General features: G+C 41.5%; 1 pseudogene across 1 annotated transcript; it reads left to right on the top strand.

Annotated features, from left to right (window-relative positions):
- The first annotated feature begins 531 nt into the window (after positions 1 to 531).
- LOC116542017 lies at positions 532 to 1,454 on the top strand (annotated as a pseudogene). Its single transcript, XR_004265042.1, has one exon. The product of XR_004265042.1 is annotated as a ferritin heavy chain pseudogene (transcript).
- Positions 1,455 to 14,213: the final 12,759 nt, after the last annotated feature.

Here is a 14,213-nt window from a genome sequence, read left to right as displayed (position 1 = left end):
AGAAGTTATAAAGCTGGTGTACACAATTACCAACCATAGCAATATACATTTGTCTATTTCCATTTTTGACCTTTTTTTATAAATACGGTTCGTCTGCTTATGATTGTTATACCTGCATGGCTCGTTACCATACCTGAGTGTTTATGCTTGCAAAAAGATGTTATTGTATATTTTACTGCGTACAATGGCCTATGAAGTATTCTATCATGCTTTTATATACTTCTCAAATAAATATTTTAAAAACATAAATAAATGTCTTTTAAATGATGTCCTTTAGTGGCCAGATGTGGTGACTCACACTTGTAATCCCAGCACCTTGAGAGGCTGAGGTGGGAGGATCACTTTAGACCAGAAGTCAAGACCAGCCTGGGAAACATAGCAAGTCTTTGTCTCTACAAAAAAATTAATATATAAAAAAAGAAAAAAAATAGTGACTTTTGTTATTTTTCCAGAATTATATTTTCAGGCTCTTTCAGGATTATGGTCAGCTCCCAGTTTGGAGAACTCACTTAAGAAACCCCGCTCTCGAGACGTTCTTCGCCCAGAGTCGCTGCGGTTTCCTGCTTCAACAGTGCTTGGACGGAACCCGGCGCTCGCCCCCCACCCCGGCCGGCCGCCCACAGCCAGCCCTCCGTCACCTCCACACCGCGTCCTCGGACCGCCTCAAGGCCCCCGCCACCTCTCCAGCGCCGCGCAGCCACCGCCGCCGCCGCCTCTCCTTAGCAGCCGCCATGACGACCGCATCACCTTCGCAGGTGCGCCAGAACTACCACCAGGATTCAGAGGCCGCCATCAACCGCCAGATCAACCTGGAGCTCTACGCCTCCTATGTTTACCTGTTCATGTCTTACTACTTTGACCGCGATGATGTGGCTTTGAAGAACTTTGCCAAGTACTTTCTTCACCAATCTCATGAGGAGAGGGAACATGCCGAGAAACTGATGAAACTGCAGAACCAACGAGGTGGCCGCATCTTCCTTCAGGAAATCAAGAAACCAGACCATGATGACTGGGAGAGCGGGCTGAATGTGATGGAGTGTGCATTACATTTGGAAAAAAATGTGAATCAGTCATTACTGGAACTGCACAAACTGGCCACTGACAAAAATGACCCCCATTTGTGTGACTTCATTGAGACACATTATCTGAATGAGCAGGTGAAATCCATCAAAGAATTGGGTGACCACGTGACCAACTTGCGCAAGATGGGAGCACCCCAGTCTGGCTTGGCAGAATATCTCTTTGACAAGCACACCCTGGGAGACAGTGATAATGAAAGCTAAGCCTTAGGCTAATTTCCCCATAGCCACAGGATGACTTCCCTGGTCACCAAGGCAGTGCATGCATATTGGGGTTTCCTTTACCTTTTCTATAAGTTGTACCAAAACACCCACTTAAGTTCTTTGTACCGTTCCTTCAAATAAAGAAATTTGGTACCCAAAAAAAAAAAAAAACCCCGCTCTCCACACATGGAACTTAGCAAAGAATTGGCATTCAGCAAACACTGAGTTGGCAAAGGCGGTGCCTCTGTTGCTTGAGTACAAAGATTTCTTAGTTTGGATTCCCTCAGAAGCAAACCCTGAATCTGCCGCAAGTGGTACTGAATGCAAGCAGTTATTCGTCAGGTGAACAAAATACCCATAGGAGAGAGGAGGAGTGAGACAGAGAAAACAAAGGCAGCATATTACAGGTGCATTATCAAGCCAGCTACCACAGTACGAAACCGTGGCTCAGTGTCACTGAAAAACCTTTGGAGGCCATGTGCCTCAAAGTGATCCTCCCAGAGGAGTGAGGGAGCTGGAGTACACACCCACCAGTTCATTGGCAAGGGCTTCTCTCAGGGGACGTCAACGCTCTTGCACTTCTGTCTCGCCCAGTGCATGGCAAAGCAGACTCTAGTGACTAGAGAAGGCCCTCAGGTGAAGAAATGCAAGTGCTGTCAGTTGGATGGGTGTCCAGTGGGCTATGGGTGTGGTATATGGGACATCTACTACAGAAAAGAGCATTGGCAGTTTCTGAAAATCCCAACAAAGATCTCCTAGACCTCATTCTCCAAAACCAAGACAGGAGCAATGTCAGTTGATTCCTATATTAAATATATACTGTCTGTCTTCACGCATGCCAATGGTACAATCTAGTAAAGACAAAAAAGGAGACAAGGTGATAAAACGGAAGAACTGTGGGGAAGGTAGTGTATCTATTCACATGGTTAAAATGCATGATTACTTTGAAAGAGCCCCATGTCCAGAGAGGCTTGCTCTATACTTTTCATGCCATTTTAAGGGGAAATCATAACAGGGACTGACCTCATGATCAAATCCCAGCATTCAGACAATGCTATATCAACATCCGTTAATGGGTAAGTTTGCCTATCCACTTTGTGCTGCCATAACTCTACTTTTGTCAGTGGAACTATGACAATGACCACATATCACAAAGAGAAACACTTCATTGTATCAAACACAGAAGAATTCTAGGGATGACATGGAGTACCTCAAGGCATGCCCCAGACAGGATTTATCTGGCTGATTCCTCCCTCTTCTACACTGGAGGAGGAAGCACATGGAATTCTAAAATCATACTGACCTGGCTAAAGATCCCATTCATCCTTTTGCTAGCAGTAGGACTGAATCACATGGAGTCCTTGAGCTTCAGAATTCTCAAGTGTAAAGTGGGGATAAAAATACCTTCTTTACAGGCTTGTTGTGAGTGCAACAAGCTGCACTAAGTGTAAAATGCTGCATCAGTGTTAGTAGTTGTCTTATGCTTCATAGACCATGACAACCTTGGCCACTAGTCCAAGAAGAACAAAATGATCATTCACAAAGGATAAGAAGAAAGGGGTTTCCTTTTATCTCTACTTCTAGGGAAGGGAAAACAAACCCGTCTGAGCTTCCAATATTTTATTATGCTTTAAAAAGTGAAAGGTATACTTCAAAGCACACCCCTCCCATTTCAGAGTGAGTCACGTTGCTAATCACCAACAGTAAAATCAAGCTCAAAAGGAGGAATGCTTAGTTTATTTTTTCAGCATTTGAAAGATGAAGCACTTAATTATGCATTCTGTAATTAGTTTGTAATTCCCACAAAAGGCGCAAGAGGAATGTTAATGGTGGCTGCATGCCCTGTGAGGAGGGAGCAACGTATCTGGTATTCAAGCACCATCCCATAAACGGGGTTCACTAAGTACACTGGGGCCATCACCAGCTTTGTTCAACTACAAAGAAATCCTAAAGGCAGCTCCCATCAGCACAGTGACAATGAAGGAGGAAGGCAAAATTCTTTATATATTAAGGTCTGCCAAGGCCATCACCTAGGGAGTTGACTGCTTAATTACTTCAGCTTTGTGGGACTGCTGGTCATCTCCTGAGAAGGAGATGAGGGAGTAGAGTTGAGATGACATTTTGTGTTGGATGTTCCCAGAAGTCACAGGGCTTGATTGCCTCTTTTGTATTGTTCATTTCTGCGCTGTTATACATTCCTCCCAGAACTGGTTCCCTTGGGTAGCAAGTAATTACCAAAAGCATTTCAAATTCCAAGGACTATAGAGTACGTTCAAGGTAATCAGGAGCAAGAAGTCTGCTCTCCAGGCCTAAGACCAAGCAATGGGGATGTAATCACTGAGCTGCCACCAATTCACTCAGCAGGTGCCTGGACCGACATGCCCTTTGGGAAGAGGAGTAGATTTTCTGTGCAAACCACAAAGTGTGACTTACATTCCAATTTGTTGGGCTCTACCTGCTCATAGAAGCAGAGGGCAATTGGGTAGAACTGTTCGCAAAAGTGGCCCCAGTTATTCACTTCCCTGCCTCTAACATCTGTCTGCAATGTGATTTCGAAGTTCTTCCCATCAAAAGTCTGTTTCCTAATCCCTTGAGTCTGACCTAGCCTCATGATTTATTTTGGCCAACATAGTGTGGCAGAAATGACATTCTGCCGGTTCCAAGCCTATGCCTGAAGAGACCTTGCACTCTTTTTCCTGGAACCCTGTCCAGCCACAACATCAGTATGAACAAGCCCAGGCTAGCCTGCTGGCTAATGAGAGACACATGGCCCAGTCACCTCTATTGCTTCAACCAGCAGCCAGACTAGCCCCAGAAGTAGAGCATCCTACCCAACCCACAGCGGATCACAGATACATGAGCCAAGCCCTACCCACCTAACCCATAAAATTGTGAGTTAAATTAATGGTGGTAGTTTTAAACCACTAAATTTCAGGGTGGCTTACCGTGTAGAAAAAGCTCCGTAGAGAGACATACCCCATAGCCTATTCTGGTGGCAAACGTCAGGCACGATGATGCCAGAGAAACAAAGTGTTTGGCTTCTCTGGAACAAGTACGAATGCTAGTCACAGATCAGTTCTAGAAAGATTCCACAACAGAACTGTCTGCACAGCTCCATCCCCTGTAAAAAGGCTTGGTCTGCCCATTTGAGCAACTACAAACACCAGCCTCTGGGTGTTGCTCTGCATCTCTGCAAGTAAGCTCAACTCCAGCTCTAACCCAGCATTCCTTGTGCTCAATTTCTGTTTCTTGGCCTAGTTTTGCCCCCTGCCTTGGTTCCCACCTTCTACCTACCCACATTTATCTTGAACATTTATCTCTCTGAGCTCAGCAAGATTCTCCCACTCCTTTCTCAGCTCCTCTTCATGCTCCTGCTTTCTGACTTCTGTCCATATCACTGGATCAGAACTGCTCACCCCAAGATCACTAATGGTCTCAACTCTATTTTCCTCTTACTCAACATCACTGCAGTATTTGACACTATTCTCTGTGACCTGCTTTTTAGAGAGCGTACTTATGAAAGTTTTCAAAGAGCCTCATTTGAAAGAATCCTTTTATTCTAGTAAGTCTCAAGGCTTGAACACAATCATAGTGAGGAATTTACATAGTCAGATGCATTTTCCAATGACACAAGTATTTCCAATGTTAAGAAGAAAGATGGCTGCAATGTTTAAAAAAAAATGGGAAAGATGTGCTGAGTATGATTCTTCATGTTCTTAGCTTGTCCCAAACCAAGTCTATTTTTAAGGGCCTTGTTATATCCAAAAAGATAGATGGTGAACTCAAAAGAACACTGGACAAGGAGTCAGGAGTTCAGAGCTAGTCCCAGTTCTGCCATTTATCAGCAGTCCATCTTTGCAAGCTACTTAATGTCTCTGAACCACAATCTGTCATCTATGAAGTAGAAACAATTGCCAGACTGTAAGCTACTTGAGGGTAGGGATTCTTTACATACTTCTTTTTACCCACACAGCCTAGCCACATTGCCTACAACACAGTGGGTGTTCAATAAAAGCCTAAATGTTTGTTGGCTGAATTTAAAATCAGTAAAGTCCTTGCAGTTTATATGCATAAAATCATAAACTCTAATGGGATCACTACCATTTCTAAATTGCCAAATCCACCAGAATATAAGTCCCTCATTGTGATTTTATCCCTCTACAGAATTCTTCCTGATGGCCATTTAAACACATTTTCCTCTGAATGGAGTTGACAGCGGTGGAACAAAAGATAAGCTAAATCACTAGTCCTCAAGCTTTTGTGTATCAGAATTACTTGAAAAACTTTTTTGAACAAAGCCCAGATTTTTGCATCCCACCCTCAGAATTTGGAAGGATTGAGTTGGAGCCCAGGAGTCTTTTGTAAAAAGTCAGTCTCTCCAAGTGATTCTGATGTAGTTGATTTTTCCCATGATTTGGGAAATGGTGCCTTCACCCTTCAAGATGCTCACACTGTGTCCTGAACCTTCCTTCCCACCTGCCCTACAGAGGGCTCCTGGATGGTCATTCATACTGAGAGTCTCGCATTTTTAACCGTCTCAGCCCAGATCCAAGATTTCAAACGCCACCAATTGTACTGCTACACAAAGGGAAATGGCCTCTGGCCTTGGGGAGTGGCTGGGTTCTGCCCCAAAATACTAATTCAGAGTTTATGGAGATTTAGTGAGACAGGTTCAGTCCCCTATAAATTTTACGACTCAGAACATCTTTTTCTGTCTTGAAAGTGATTAGCAAAGCAGAATGGAGTCTTTGAAACGTTATTATCCTCCATAACAAAGAGATAAGCATGCATCTATTTAAGTTAGGACCGTTGTTATAGAAACTGCCTATTTTAAGTGCATAATAAAGAAACACCACATACTTCACTGAAATGAACAAGCTCTCACTAGAACTTGGGAAGTCTTATTTGTTTTAAATGCACATCTTGGCTGACTGGGCATTCAGATGTGTTTGTCTCTCACCATGGAGACTGAGCAATGGCTCCTCTCCTTACCTCTAACATGTGCCTTAGGGTTCCAGGATATCCCAAACCCTTTATTTCACAGGCCCTGTTTAAATGCAAGAGACACTAAGTTAAGCAACTCTTTTCCAGCAGCAAATGAGTTTTAAAGTATGAACGTATAAGTCTCTTATGTATCACATTACTCTGGTAAAAATAATTAGGGACTTCCTTCTTTGCCCATCACACAAAGGAAAGAAAACCCTTAGCCAACATTGCAGGTCTTCTCAGTGGGATCCTCAAGAGGTTACTTCCTTCTGCCTCAACAACTTGAGGCAGATTTTCTGCTGTGACCCACTGCCACAGCAGAAGTGTTCCCCTTACTGCACACTCTCCCCTGACCTTCTCCTTGCTCTACTGGCCTGGTATTTGGAAAACCCCTGTTGGAAAAGATGCTCTGGATTGGGCTGCTTTCTATATCAGATGTCTATAGCAAATCTTTTGTTAAAGTGCCAGATAGTAAATATTTTAGGCATAACCATTCAACTCTAGTAAGAAAGCAGCCATTTATGTAAGTGAATAAGCATGGTTATGTTGCATAAAACCATATTTGCTAAAATACATGAAAGGCTGCATGTGGCCTATGAGCCATAGTCTGCCAAACTCTGCCATAGTAGATTCTATTGTGTTGCTACCCAGATTCTTTCCTCCAAAACTAACGTAGTCATAGCTCTAGATGCTGGGAACTATGGAGGCTGAAGGCTCTTAGCTGAATACCTCTTAGCTGAAGTGAGCAACCTTGCCCAAGATAACGTCTGTCTTCTCAAGGGCAGCCCACAGCCAGTGATTCGGTTACAGGGGACCATAGAGGCCCAGTGCTTTGATCCAATCCAGCACAACTCTGAAAGACCACCCCAAACCCAGAGCTCCCTCTAAGTTGACTGAAGCTTTTTTTTTTTCTGCATTTCAGTTCAACTTTCCTTTCTTCCCAGTCTTGCTTTCTTCATTCCCACATGGGGGTTGATCCAGAGAGCACTGGCCATAAACTTTCTGCATTTAAATCTCAGAGCCTGCTTCCCAGAAAACCCAATCTGAGACAACCACTGCCCCTCTCCTTCCAATCCAGCTTCTCTTTAACCATGGCCCACACTGATGGGCTTACTTCCCTCCTAACTGGTCCCGTCAGTCTGTGTGGGCCGCTGTGCACAGGGCTGGCCAGCAGAATTTCTAGGTATTGTTCCTCCTGAAACACATTTTTATCATTTTGCTCAGGCCACAGCCACTGCCACTAGCATGGGTGCTGCTACTACTGCCCACTCTGGAGAGCTGCGCACAGGTAAGTCTCAAACTGTATCCTGTATACAATACAGATTCCAGGGCCTCACACCTGCAAATTGTGTTACGGTAGATCTAGGATGGAGCCTAGGAATCTATATACTTAACATGCATTAGCAAGCACCACAGGTGATTCTAAAATTGGTGGTTTGTGAACCATTCATTTAGAAAGTTTATACTATGCTAGCACATAGTAGCTACTTCATAAATATTGATTCAAGAGATATTTCTAAGTACCTATCTTGCTACCTATATAAACCGATTGATGTATGTATATATATGGATATGCAAATAGTAAATTAAGACCAATTAAATCAGCATATGAATAATCTGAATTACACATAGAACTTTAGAACTATATCTTCCTTGAGGATAAGAGTCATTAATAATACCTCATTGAGATGAGAACAGGATTAGAGTGGTTAAACTTGGGAAGACGTTACCAGCTCACGTATGAATACTGGACTGACATATAAGGTAAAGGCATGACAGAGCTAGATGCCAGAGAGTGGGAAAGAGAGAGGCTGCAGCATACCCTCTCCAAAGGCGACAACCAAAACTTTTATCCATCAATTTTGACATGTAAAAATGGGAAAACAGTATTTCCAGGTCACCTAACTTTCAAAAGTAGACTAAATACTTAACAATATAAAATCTATAGGTTTTTAAACATTGGCTCATGTTTACTGTTTCTTGAGTCTGTAAATCAATTAGGCCCTCAGGTATTCTGCAGTAGCTAAAGTATTCTGAGGGTAGCAAGTAGGGTAACTGCTCTGTTTGTGAAAAAGAAATATTCCAGAATTCCCAAGGATTGTGGTCAGAGGAGTTCTGGGGGCCACCTTTGCAGAAAAACACCACAAACATTCTTTAATGAGTCAGAAAGGAACAAAAGCAGAAGTTTATAAGGAAAACTAGAGTTCAATTCATACATAAACATTCCTGGAATGAGAGTGCAAGGGTCAGAAGGGAAGTACAGCTGAAGATCAGACTCCGCATCAACTCTGGGGATGACCGGGGCTTGGTCAAAGCAGAGAAGGCAACTGCCTGAACAGAGGCCACCTCCAGGAGATGCAGAATAGGGGCTCAGCTTCACAGGTCACAGAACTTAGGCTGGTTAGAAGTCACTGTGAGAACTGGGTTCAAAATCAAGTTACGCTGCCAGCGGGAAGGATGTACTTTTGAGGCAGCAGAGGTCAGGGTATTACAGGCCTATCATAGAGCCATAAGAGAGACTACATTTTCAGTCACAGATGAATAAGCCAATGGCTGGTTCCAATCACTTTTATTTTTGTTTGTTTTAGTTGGCAAGTCAGCTATGATTGTATTCTAGAAGATAAATGTATGTAAGAACTGACATGAAAACTGGCATATCTAAAGGTTAATAATTTTAAAAGATTAAACAACTTCCTTAAAGATATCACACCTCCTAATGATGACTATAGTTCTTAAAGTTAGGAAAGGAAGGAGACCCAGATGTTAGATGCACTTCCACCACTACCAGACTATGTGACAGGTGCCCACCCTGGCTTACTCCTTCTATAAAATAAGAAGTCAAAGGGGATAAACCTCAGGTTCCTTTCAGCATGAAACAGTATTTTTAGCATGTATTTTCAGCATGAAACAGTGGTCATCTAGATCTGAATATTTAGGCCTTGTTTGCCTGCAAGTAACAGAAAACATAACTCAATGTGGTTTAAGCAAGAAGGAAAATCATGATCTTATGTAATTTAAAATTATCTGGGGGGGAATCAGATATGGATTAATCAGGGCTTGAAGGATGTTCCCAGAAACCTTTATTTATTGGCTTTGCCTTCTAAGTATTAACCCCAGTCTTAGCATTCACATGAGAGCAACATGCTGCAACAATGCCAAGATCTATGTTCTCTTCAATTCAAACCCAGTGGAAAGACTGCTTCTTTCCATCCCATGTCTCAGTGACAGTCCAAACATATATCATTGGCTTAGTAATGAACTTACCACCCAATCAAAATTCATCTTTGTAGCAGAAGGCATAAAATGTGTTGATTGGTTTAGGTAACATGTTCTTCTCCAAAGATGGAGATAAAATTCCCAAAGAACTGGTACTAAAAGTGAAATAGACAGACGCTGAATGCCCAAAAGAAAGGCAAACAAAATCTGACCTTGTGACTTCATTAGATGCAATATGCTGTATTCATAAATAAGCTGCTTTTCAAAACACATCCTTTCTGATAGGCTCATTAGGTCATATAAGGTATTACTCTCATAAAGATGTCATAGAAGAAACAGTTACCGTAATCTACCTCATGTTGGTGTTTGGGTCATTGACAAAGTCCTTCACGTATTGAACAGGCTCTACTTTGTTGTTGCTGTTGTTTTATCAAAAAACCTGCCAGTTTTAGGCATTGAAATCAAGAACGAATCCAAAGAAAATATACCCCTGCTACTGCTTTGGGTTCTTTAGGAAGAAAGTTGCTCACGTTCTCCTAGTTGAGACTGTTACCTGTGGTTTTTCACCCTGGAAATGGCTTCATAGACCTCGAGAAAACCAGCTAATAAGTATGAAACTGATCCCACTCATTAGGCATCGAAATGAGAAGATTCAAGGGCACCTAAGATCTGGGGAGAAAATCAGACAGAAAATTGTCTAATGATATTTCATAGTTAAGAGCAAATAGGGTAAAATTTAAGATAGAGATTTTTTTAATTAGTGCCAGAATTCTCAGCTTGCATTATTCATACTCCCCTAGTAGCTAGAGAAACTGCTCAGTGTGGAACTAAGCCAGAGGTTCCTAGGACCTCTTTGCCTTTCCACGTCTAAAAATGAGGCCATTGGAAAGGCAGAAAAGTGCAGCCATATGCTGGCATCAGTCAGATCTTTCCCCTTGATTCTGGCTGTTTCTTTAGAAAAGTTTTGGGGTTACCTGATGAGTGATCTAGCAAAGCTGGCAATTAAGTGTATGGTGAACCGCAGGAAAGGCTTCTTGTGCAACTCTCATTTCCGCTTGCTTTAACACACTATCTGAAGTTATCCTATAAGAAGTAGCGATGGCACAAAACTTGGAAGATTCACGAAAAGGAAGAAATCTAGGCCACGTTTTGAGGTAGTGTCATTAAAATGTCAAATGTACAGAAATGCAGGAGTGCTATTGTACAGATGATGTGGGTTTCATTAGTGTAGAGTTGATTCATAATCATCCCTACTGCCGTATCACAAAGCCAAATATGCTGACTGTCCTTCTAAAGCTAAGCAATACACCAGTGTCTTATGTCTCAGTGATGGTTATCTTACTAATTTAACGGTCTATTTTTCTGCAGTTAATCTAGTTGTAATATTTAATTTGCTGCAATTTTTTTTGCTATTGCTTTCCAACATCCTCTCTTTTGTAGAAAATTTAAAAGGGCATTTACAAAATAGGGGAAATTATTATGGGTCGAGCTCACCTCACAAGAACATCACAAGTTCATTTGTGTCCTATCTGTGAAAAAGAAAAAGATCGAGAAAAGTGACATAAACCCAGGATCTGGAAATCCAACACTTTGGACCACAGGTTCATAAGTAAGATATGCACAGGGAAATCTCAGTTACAATGAACTTCCGTGAGCTGAAAGCCCAGCAGTATGTTAGCTGCAAGAAATTATCATCCAAAGAAGCAAACTATGGCCCATGGGCCAAATCCTGTCCGCTGCCTATTTTTATAAGTAAAGTTTTAGTGGAACGCAACCACACTCATTCAAGAATTATCCATGGCTGCCTTCATACTAAAACAACAGAGAAAAGGAGTTGTAATAGAGATTGTACGACCTACAACGCCTAAACTATTTACTATTCTGGCCCTAGAAAAACAGAAAAAGTTCTTCCAAACTGTCCCAAAGGCTAGAAGCAAGTGGATTTTATGGTCTCCTGATCTTAGTTAGCATCTGGGTTTTATCACACCAATGAAAAGAGTGAGAAGGAAAGAGAGACCCAAGAACATGTGTACCGAGGAAGAAAATTAAATGTTTCTCCTTGAGACCTCTAGCAGAGCAGGACAAGGTTGCCCACCCTAGGCCTTCCAAATGCAGAAGTCTCCTTTCAATGAGGCGACAGCTCCATTATAGACCTCATAAGAGAAAGTGATGCACTTGATACACGTACAAAGAAAACACACCCCAATGACGAGCAGGCATGGGAATTAGTTGGGCTACTTGATTGTCACACCTCATAGTTCCATTCTTACATGCCTCACAGCAAGGTATATTCTTTGCCTCAGAGAGATTATGTGCGTTTTCCACTTAATACTGTTCATTGTAGCCATGACTTAAGGAATATTTGATATGGATATATTAACAACTATGTGCATGAAGATAAAATGTGGAGTAATCTCAAAATTTTCACCTTTCCCTCATCACACCCCAAACTATTCTTTCTAACCTGTGACCCAATAGCTATCTGCCTTGAAAGCCATTATATTAGCAATCCTTCTTCTCAGAATGAACTTTCATGAGTGTGCTACATTGGGAGGATGGTGAGGGAAGAGAGGGTCAATTACTCTTCCCCTAGGGGCTAACTCTAGTTATATCTCTGCCTGCTTTGGTAGGATGTGTTGTTCTGAAGAATAAGGATCCAGTGGGAAATGCCTTTCCCTCTATGGCCTTCTTAATAATTTGCCATGTACTTAGCACACTAAAGTCTTTAAGAAATAATATAATAGAGAAGTTTGTTTAACTTTGCTTAACCCAGTATAAAACTTCATGACTTACTGTAAACGTTTGTTCTAACACTTACAAATCTGCTGGTTACAATAATTTGGCTGATGTAGGCTGCTTCAGGCTGAAAGTTGGTTGGGCTTAGCTCAGCTCAGCTTCTGGGGCCCAGCCTAGAGTGGCAGCAACTACACAGAGGAAGTTCTTACACAAGCATGTTTCAAGCCTCTGCTCATGTCAGATCTGCTAACATCTCACTGACCAAGGCAAGACATATAACCAAACCCAAGTCCAGAGGCAGGAGAATATATCCCACCCACCACAAGGCCATGGCATGAGCATGGGTGTGTGATTCAACCACTCTGACAACCCATTGGCTTTCCTGCATTTCTTCTAGCCCACCTTAACCCCACAAATATTCCAACTAATATCTTCAGCAGTTCCCAACTAACTTTTTTTGACCACAGGACTTTCTTCTAATATTATTCAAAACTAGTTGCATGAACATACTTCATGTGCATCTACACACAACTGTATGCATTCCTATGGAGTGAGGCTCAATTTTCAAACACAAGATTCTTTATACTGCAAGAGAAAAAGAAGAAAAAAATCTCTCAGACCCATACTTTCTAAACATGTATGTGCCTCATGTGTAGAATACTACTTGAAAGAACCTGAAATTGCAAGACTTGCCTCATATGTAGAATACTACTTGAAAGAACCTGAAATTGCAAGACTGGCCTCACACTGAATTTGAAAATTTTTCCAAGACTATGCCAGCTGTCAGGCGATCATTACTGACTCCTTGAGATATATTGACTTCAATAATTGTCCAACTTTCCTCCCATTCAGCAGGAATTTCAGGAAACTGGCCTGGGAGCCTGACCTGGGTTATGGGTGGAAGACATTAGCTTCTTTATCACCTGTTTGGTTCTCAATTTCAAGGAGACTTAAGAGGTAGCATCTGGGGTGAAACAAAATCAGAAGGCAAGCAATCAGTGGTGTCAACTGAATAGGTTGACGAGATAGGCAACAAAAACAAGAACCAGATACAAATCATCCAAGGCACAGCAGCTGGGTCCAGCACTGGGGCAGGCAGGGGTGGTCCCTATAGCCCCTCGACTTTGCTGAGGAGTGAAAAGAATCTTGGGTCAGTCTGGACCAGTTATGAGTTGCCGGGTGGAACCTGGGGACACCACAAGTTAGACTTAGCAATCATTTCATAGTTAATAGAAGGGTTTTTAGAATATTCTAAAACATGTTTCAGAAAACGCAAGTTATGTGGTATGCTAATGGATATTATATGAAATAGGATTCCATGGTCAAATGAGTTTTGGAAACAGTTAAATAAGTTTAGAGGGATTTCTTGGCAGGACTTTGCAGAATCTTTATAATGATAATGTTTACTGCCAATCTTCAAGAGGAATATATCATTTACAGCATTTTCCAAACGAATTTGATTATGAAATCTCCCTTTTTAGAGCATTTTGCTGAAATACACTTTAAGATGCATGGATATAATAACACGCATCAATTTGCTTTCTACTAACAAACTGCACAGCATCAACATAAAAACATGAAAAAAACTAAGTATAACAATATTATCAACTTAACCATTTTATTCCTCTCATTATTTTCTTTTCTTTTTTTAAAATTAGACTATTTTATTTTAAAAGTAATTTTCTCTTTTGCATTTCCACATACTGAACTTCCTGTAGTTTACCAGAAACATCTATTTCCCTTAAGATGGTTAACAATTATTATTGCAATTGCGCAAGAAGAAAAACAGTTAATATTCAGCTTCAAAAGTTTAAAATATGATTTTGTAGCAACTTAATGGTTTATAAAAGCAAGCTTTTTCCAGAGAAAAAGGATTTCCTAAGTCTTTTTAACTCTCATTAGCTTACCTAGGCCTAAGCCTAAGTAAGCAAGATCATACAGTTTCTTCTACACCTGCTCTTCTCAACATTTAGTATACCTATAGGTCACCTG

The sequence above is a fragment of the Sapajus apella genome, unplaced genomic scaffold (assembly GCF_009761245.1).
Source record: "Sapajus apella isolate SASKATOON/1434 unplaced genomic scaffold, GSC_monkey_1.0 scaffold4, whole genome shotgun sequence".
NCBI classification, from domain to species: Eukaryota; Metazoa; Chordata; class Mammalia; order Primates; family Cebidae; genus Sapajus; species Sapajus apella.
The sequence above is the reverse complement of the archived record's forward strand: the minus strand, read 5'-3'. Positions and strand labels throughout refer to the sequence as shown.